The following is a 9,045-nucleotide window of genomic DNA, read 5'->3' on the forward strand; positions in this document are numbered from 1 at the left end:
TGTAGTGACATTGTAAGGATATTATGAGCTGAGTATGTGTTTAGAGTTAAAACAGAGAACAGTGGTTTTGAGAAATTTCAGACAATGGTCTAAGATTAAGTTGCTGAATCAATTAGACATCAAGAATCAGCATATGAAACTCAACAATGGTGACAATCAGCAAAAGAAAATTTTATGCAGAAATGCATGCTGGGTATCAACAGAGTAAAAACTCATTCATGATTCCCAGCATGCATTGCAGTTGATCTGTTTATCTGAATTAGTCTGATGATTGTCACCATTGTTGAGGTTTGTAAGTTGAGTGTTGATGTCTAAGTCTTTCTTTGGTTTGACACAGTTTTTTTTTTTTTTTTTACATTTGTGATACAGAATCATCAGTAATGAAAAATGATCTATTATTTAGCATTATTTCTGAACTTGATTGCAACTTAACACCATCACAAAAAATGATCAAATCAACTTCAAAACAGCTCTTTTTAACAACATAATACTATTGTAGCACAGAAAAAAGAATTGACTTAACAAAAGGCAAGAATCAAGAACCCAACTAAACCAATCACTGATCACAGTAATGGTGGTTTGTTGAAATGTCAACATTTTTTTTAACATTAATTGATTTAATGCCATTAACATTGATAAACCAACTATTTTTAACATTGATTCAATAGTTTTCACCTGCTCTCTTGCTATCTGGGACCCAATCTCAGCCTTCAGGAAACCACACAGAGACCAGTCTTTAACCAGAAACCCTAAAACTGAGCCATAAAAAGCCATGGATCCATCAATAGGCAGTAAAACACACAGTTACACCTTTAGGCATGGCTCAGTTTTGGGGTTTCTGATTATAGACTGGCCTCTGTGTAGTTTACTGAAGGCTGAGATTGGGTAGCACTATTAAAACTTGTTCTGGCCAGTTCAGGGCTGGTTATAAGTTACTATTTGGCTGAGATTTGGGCCAGTTATGGCTCATGTGTGGCTCATGTCTGTAGTCCGGATCTGGGCCACTCAAGGGCCGTAATTCTTTGCTGCACTTGGGCCGAGTGTAACTGCTTGCTTGGCCCAGAGCTGGGCCAGATGTGCATGTTGGGCTCCTTTTTCCGAGTGTACAAAGGTACCCACTTTTTTATGTACTTAAGTAAGGAAGTACTGATATATTTATTTTGCAGTTGTATATAAGGTACTTAATTTAACTTTATATTACCACATATTTTTTTTATAATCCTACAGCTCAAAATACCTGGGATTTTCCCAAAATAACCACTATATTTTTTGTTGTTGATATGGACTATGTTGACGAGAGGGATGTAGTAATGTTCACTGTGAAGCTTACACTACGATGTACCTGAAGGAAATCAGATTTGATTTCCTTCAGGTACCATCTAATTTTCACCAGTAAGAAAAAAGTGTTTTAAAGCTTGTTGTTTTGCAGAATGTCACAGATATATATGACACGAGAATAACGCCTGAAGTTAGCAAGAACATTTTAAGGAAAATATAATTATATATAATTTTTTTCCTCTCAAACTTTGTCTGTGGTGTAAAAACGCCCCTGGCCAAATGCCCCCATCACTTCCTAGTTTAATAATTACTGTAGTTACCATGTTCTGAACATCACATCCTTTCTTTTTCCCACAGATGTAATCTATCTTGGTGGTTAAATAAAAATATTAGGACATATCTAAAAATTACCTCAACTTAGCACCAGCAAGCTTATTAGCAAGACAGTTAGCATCAGCTAACAATATTTACTTATTTTCATTATGGTTTTGAATAAACATTCATATCTGTCTACTCGGCTAGTTGTTCCAAGCAATATAAAAAATTATACTGTTGATAAACAATATAAAAACAGACGTCATGTAGGGCTAAATGCATAGCATTTTAGTAAAACTGCTAATGTCAAATCAGCGGGGAATATGAACGTGCATGAGTTATGTTATTTAATCTGTGTTATTTTAATTTTTTTCATTGAAAAGAATCAGTTTGTTCCTGAGTCAGATCACGTGATATATTGTAACGATATGTTTTATGAAAAGTAGTTAAGTAAAAAGTACTATATTACGCTATGGAATGTAGTGAAGTAAAAGTGAAAGTTACTAAAAATAAAACTACTCCAGTAAAGTACAGATACTTAAAAAATGTACTTAAGTATAGTAACGAAGTACAACTACTTTGTTACTGTCCACCACTGTTAAAAAGGAAACACAAACATAAGAGCATGACATATTACAGCAGGAGACTCACACTAAAATAAAATATTGCTTACAAATGACAGTGTGAGTGCAAAGGGGTTTGGTTCATATTGCCAATAATGCATTATTGGTCAAAAATAGCAAAGACCAAACTGGTTAGACAAGTTAACATTCATGTTGCTTGTAAAAAAGTCATATGAAAACAAAGTGTCACTTACATTTTATAATCAATTCCTGATGGATAAAATCAAATGATAATGGAATTAACGGAAGTCAAGTGTGTTGGGAAAGCTGGTTGATGTTAACTTTAACAACTATAACATGTGACGTACATACAAAAGGTCAGGCATCATGAATCAGGAGTCAATCCTGTATTACACACACACACACATGGTAATACAATACACTTTTACAATAAGCATATTTATTCTGTCTGAGCTTGTAAATTAGATATTCAGGATGAAGCTGAAGTTTTCTCACCATCGCTACAGATTAAGTTTCCCAGCCAACATTTGTATGTGGGGCCCATATGGGTATGAACTGAGCTGAAAAATGGGCCCCGCAGGTTCCATAATGGCCCCATGTTAACTGCCCACATGGATTCCATATGGGATTGCACTTGTCACTTGGTGGGACCCAACTGGGCAACATGTGCAAGACCCATCTGGGCCCCAGCTTTAACCCAGCTAACATTTATATGTGGGGCCCATGTGGTTTTGACATGGGCTGAAAAAGTGGGATTGTCTGTGGGTTTCATAATGGCCCCATGCCAATTGCCCACATGGGTTTCATGTGGGGTTACACTTGCCAACAGGTGGGCCCTAACTGATGTCACAATACTCAATATAATATCGAACCGTTCGGTACGACATCCACGGTTCAATACGTTCTTGTGAATTGTGGTTTTTCAGTTTTTGCATTTAAATAACTTCCTTGTTTTATTTCTCTCAGAATTTGCTGTATGTGTGCCCGCGATTTCAACTACAAAAATAATTTCAAAATCATCCTACATCGCTGCAGAAGTTCTGATCCAGTCTATGCAAAGTGAACATGCAAATAAGATCAAACAGCCTTAACAAAAAAACATAAAACAGAGATATAGGGCGATTTTGAAGCAGAGGGAGAACATGAGATGGGAGTTTTTCGACATACCCTAACTGACATGAACCAGAACAAAAACAGTCCAGGCAGAGTAAGACGAGACAAGCGTTTGGCATTTAAAAGTATATAAATTGTATAATTTTTATGAAAATAAACGATCATTTTACTAAATAAGACCCTTCTTCCTCGGCTGGGATCGTTTACAGCCGCATTTGGGATCGTTTGAAGCTGCATTTACACTGCATTTTGTAAGTTCAAAATCGGGGCACCATAGCAGTCCATTATATGGGGAAAAATGCTGAAATGTCTTTCTCAAAAAACATAATTTCTTTACGACTGAATAAAGAAAGACATTAACATCGTGGATGACAAGAGGGTGAGTAAATTATTTGTAAATTGTTATTCTGGAAGTGGACTTCTCCTTTAATGAGAAGTCTATACATACTTTGGTTAAAATTTCTCAGTGGTAGTGTAAAGACACCCATTGTACCATGTTAAAATCAGCCCATTTTAGAGTGAGCCATTCTGTTGCATGTTCCTTTAAATGCTAATGAGCTCTGCCACCCCGTCCCTCTCCTCTATGGGGTGACGATCAGTAATGCTTACTTTAGCCGCAAAACTTGCTAACGAGCACATTATTAAGAAAGGTGAATTGTCAAGATACATAAAAAACCCATATACTCACTTCTGCTGTAGGTGAAAGTACATTATGAATGATTTGCATGAACATAGATGCATTTATGTAGGTTACTGGGTGCATTTCCTTCAAAAACAAAAGTAATGTTAATCCTCTGCAGGTCGGGAGTAAATGATGAGTGTTATATGCATTACTGCATCCAACAACAGCTCAGTCGCTCAATCGGAAACATTCTTCTCTTCCCCTGCACCGGAGTCAAAACAATAATGGTGGTCAGACTGTTCTCAGAGCTCACTCGGCTCATTTAGGGCGGGTTTAAGGTAAGACTGTCATGTCAATCAACTATCGTGGCAGCGGCCTTGATCAGTATGACGTCACACCAACAACACACTGAGAATGACCTGATTTGAAAAAAGGCATATTACTTATAAAGATGAAAAAAATACCACTGGGTGAATTTTTATCATTATAGGGTGGTTGTGTACACACACTGTCAACACACATTTACATTCAAACAACTTGTAAAAGTGAGTTTTGCATCCGATGACCCCTTTAAATGATTTTCAACGGTCGCTTGGTCGCATCTAGTGTAGACAGACTTTAACTGTCACGCCATGACAACTGTCATGTCTGGTGTAGACACAGTGTTAGTCATTTACAAATAAGGGTGTTTTCACACCTGCCTCATTTAGTTCGGTTGATTCGCGCTAGAGTTCATTTTCCCTCTTGGTGTGGTTCGTTTGGGCAGGTGTGAATGTAATATTCATACTAGAGTGCGCACCAAAAGCAGACCAAAGAAGAGGTGGTCTCTGTACACTTTCAAATGAACACTGAAGCGGTTTGGTTGTAGTGAGAAAGCAAACCGATCCAATGGACCAACGCACCAGGATTTATCACACTGTATAATGGGTAAGGACAGTCCCAACCTGCTGAAAAAATTGCAAAACTTAAAGCTAATATATTCAACAACAAGATTCTTCATTTGCTCAGTGAGTCAGGTTACTATGATTAATAAACTGCAACCCATGAATAACCTGTTTTTGCTATAATAAATGCGCCTTAAAAACACATAGATACAGTAACCAAGAATCTGAGTTTATAAAGTCAAAGGTCAAGAGCCCAACTAAAGCAAATGCTTATCTCCATAATTGTGACTTCAAACTTTATTTTCAATAAAAACATTAACATAAACATCAACATAAATTCTCAATAAGAAGTTTAGTATGAAAGAAATAAAGTCAGACTGGTTGGTAATAAGTGAAGATGCTGAGATCTAGAGAGATCTGTTAGTGTTTCATGTTCTGTTGCTGTCAGTCATGTGACGTTTAAGTAATTAATTAGTTAATGAGTTAATTTCACAGTGAAGGTGTTTGTTTGTAGTAATTTAGGAAATACCTGTAAATTAACAGTGTTGTTATCGTATTTATATAACGAGATTTGACTTTAATTTGAAGGTTTTTGTTTGGCACCCTGTGCTGCCAGTCATTTGACTGTTTTTTGCCTTTTGTTTTACAGTCAAGGTGCTTGATCATTAAATTCAGGAAATAGCTGTAAAATAACAGTGTTTGTCAGCTTATTTAAATAAGGAGATTTTACTTTACTGCCAGTCATTTGATCGTTTTATCATCTAACGGATTTGTTATTGTATTAATTACAGATTTATTTTTTGTAATTTTACATTATTTGTTTGCAATTTAAGAAAACAGAAAACATACTGTAAAAAAATACAGCAGTTTTTTGGTATAAAAAATGTGAATTACTGTAATTTGTCATTAATGTCATAATACTTAGTTCTTAAAACACATCTTTAGATGCACCTGAACACATCATCAGTGATGTAACCCGCGGTCCTCGGGTGTTTCGGGTCTTTCAACATCAGACACCCTCGGCCAGGCGACCCAGCCACGGCTGATCAGACCGCGACTTGTGTTCAGGTAGCACTCGCTTGCCCCCATGGTGCTCCTCTACGGATCCAGAGCCATCTCAAGGCTTTCTCGGCTGCATCGGTGGTATTCTTGATGGCCCTGCTCCTTGTTGTTCCTGCAATGCCCAGCGCAGTAAAGGCTTTGTGGAGAGAACGCCCCACAAACCCTCTGCAGCCAACCTCGATAGGCATGCAACTCGCCTTCCAACCCTGAGCTCGGCAGTCTGCGACCAGATGTTCATATTTGGTCATCTTTCTTTCGTGGGCTTCTCCCAAGCGGTCCCCCCATGGCACAGTCAGCTCCATGATAATTATATTATTGGTACTCTCTGAGACCAGAATAATATCTGGCCTCATCGTTGTTCTGACGATGTGCAGGGGGAATTTTAGCTGTTTCTCCAAATCCACAGAATGTTTCCAGTCCTTGGCTGATGCCAGGATCCCTGCTGGTACCTTCCTCCCTGCTTTTGGCTGTTCTCCTGCCCTAACAAATGCAATTGAGCGAGTGGTATTGCTCCCTCGGCCGCCTTTGCTGATCTCTTTGATGATGGTGTCTGCAATAGATTTCAGCAACTGGTTGTGACACCAAGTATAACGACCCTGGCCGAGCGCTGTTGGACAGGAGCTCAGAATGTGCTCCAGCGTTCCACGAGCTGGGCACAAATGGAAAGTTGGTGTGTCTGCTTTTCCCCACATACAGAGGTTTGCTGGGCTAGGCAGGACGTCATACACTGCCCGAATCAGGAATGTTATGCGGTGCGGCTCACTTTGGCAGAGCTCCGTCCAGGTGACCTTGCGGTCCATGGCCTGCTCCTACCTGGTCCAGGCCCCCTGTTGCCCCATTCCAGCTGCTCTGCTCATCCTTTTTTCCTCCACAGCAGCTCTGACCTCTTCATATATACAGCTGCGTTTCTCTTTCCCCTTACACTGCCTATATCGGGAGAGTGCTGGGAACATCCCCAAGCCTGCTCTGCCTCGGGCCACCACTCCCACAAGCTCTTTGTGCCTCAATCGAGCCTGTGCATCCAGCACAGCGGCTTGGGCGTTCCATTTCCTCCCTGTCCTCACCAACACTCCTGCCTGAGCCACCTTTGGGTCGACAGCCAAGATTTTAATTTAGAGATAGTTTTACAGAGTTTTGACTCCAATTCAAAATAAAAGAAAACAACCTGAAAAAAATCACAGTTATTTTCCGTAAAATTACATTTTTTTTTTTTGAGAAAAATGTGTTCACAGTGTGGTTTAAGCTGGAAGTAGCTGGTTTTAGCTGGTCTCCCAGCCTGGCCAGGCTGGTTTTAGCTTGTTAAGATGGAATTAGCTGGTTTTAGCTGGTCTCCCAGCCTGGCCAGGCTGGTTTTAGCTGGTTAAGTTGGAAGTAGCTGGAAGTAGCTGGTTTTAGCTGGTCTCCCAGCTTGGCCAGGCTGGTTTTAGCTGGAAGTAGCTGGTTTTAGCTGGTCTCCCAACCTGGCCAGGCTGGTTTTAGCTGGTTAAGCTGGAAGTAGCTGGTTTCAGCTGGTCTCCCAGCTTGGCCAGGCTGGTTTTAGCTGGAAGTAGCTGGTTTTAGCTGGTTTCCCAGCCTGGCCAGGCTGGTTTTAGCTGGTTAAGCTGGAAGTAACTGGTTTCAGCTGGTCTCCCAGCCTGGCCAGGCTGGTTTTAGCTTGTTAAGATGGAAGTAGCTGGAATTAGCTGGTTTTAGCTGGTCTCCCAGATTGGCCAGGCTGGTTTTAGCTAGTTAAGTTGGAAGTAGCTGGAAGTAGCTGGTTTTAGCTGGTCTCCCAGCCTGGCCAGGCTGGTTTTAGCTGGTTAAGATGGAAGTAGCTGGTTTTACCTGGAAGTAGCTGGTTTTAGCTGGTCTCCCAACCTGGCCAGGCTGGTTTTAGCTTGTTAAGCTGGAAGAAGCTGGAATTAGCCGATTTTAGCTGGTCTCCCAGCCTGGCTAGCCTGGTTTTAGCTGGAAGTAGCTGGTTTTAGTTGGTCTCCCAGCCTGACTAAGCTGGTGTCCATTTGACCTAATTACAAATTAATCAGTTTGTTTCACTTACTGACAAGGTTCAATTCAAGGTAAGTTTAGTATCATAATCAGGTAAGATAGATGACACATCTTAAATTATTCTAGTTGTTAATGATAATATATCTTTTAATATAAATATAGTCAGCTGTTTTATTTTTAACGAGTGTTTCGGCATTAGATAGACTTTTACACAAAATATAAATGAAACAAACACCCAGATAGCAAGAACATTTGGGCCAACTGTGGCCGATAGCTGGCACATATGGCTTAGATATGGCATGGCTGAACAGATATGGACCAGATTGTTACCATATATGTTTTGCCATAAGTTTAGAATTTGCGGGAAATTATTGCTTGGTTCACAGCTCCTTTTGAGGTATATGGTCCAGACAACAACAAACACATTAGAACCAAGTAAGGTTTAGCTGGTGACACTGGTAAACATCGACTTCTGGCTAACATTTGGATTACACTTAGAAAACACATCTTTTTGGCTGATGTCTGGCAGGCCACACCTCGGTTGCTACGACAATATTTTGGCATTTTAAAGTAATTTTATGTAACTACTCATGTTTATGTGTCAGCATTTGTAGTTATTAGAGGTTTAGCTATTTGTTTCATTGAGAAAAGCGTCGAGTTCATGGCAATGGTTTCATACAGATTACTTTAACACAGGGTATTTGTTTTCGAGAGGCTTACTTCATTTAAAAGTAGACATGTCAAGCTTTCTATAGATGTCCCAGTTAGCAAATTTCCTTTGGCCCAGATCTGGCCGTAATCTACAGATAAAGTGTGGCCCAGATTAGTATTTGTTCGCCGGCCCAAAATTGGCCCATATGTTTTTAGCCAGAACTGAACCAAACCAGAGCCATAACACCGCCATTCATCAGTACTTGATGCAATGTTGAGAAAATACTTTTTGTATTTCAAGTCAAATGCTGTATGCCCAGGAGGTAAGTATAGCCCAGTAAATGGTGTTTGTGTGAATGTCCACAAAACTTGAAGACTTTATATTAGCAGTAGGAAAGACAATTTTAAAGATAAAAAAATAATTTATGAGATAATCATGAATAATTTGTTGCCATTGTGTGAATAATATGTAATAAGTAAAATGTAAGTATAGTTTGAAAATGTATTTGAAAAGGAAACAACTTGATTATATAATCCAGATTACATCTAT

At 39.4% G+C, this 9,045-nt stretch overlaps 1 pseudogene; it reads right to left on the reverse strand.

The window, feature by feature from the left end:
* Positions 1-5,860: 5,860 nt before the first annotated feature.
* LOC127157957 (uncharacterized) lies at positions 5,861-6,961 on the reverse strand (annotated as a pseudogene).
* Positions 6,962-9,045: the final 2,084 nt, after the last annotated feature.

This window comes from Labeo rohita, unplaced genomic scaffold (assembly GCF_022985175.1).
Source record: "Labeo rohita strain BAU-BD-2019 unplaced genomic scaffold, IGBB_LRoh.1.0 scaffold_128, whole genome shotgun sequence".
NCBI lineage: Eukaryota > Metazoa > Chordata > Actinopteri > Cypriniformes > Cyprinidae > Labeo > Labeo rohita.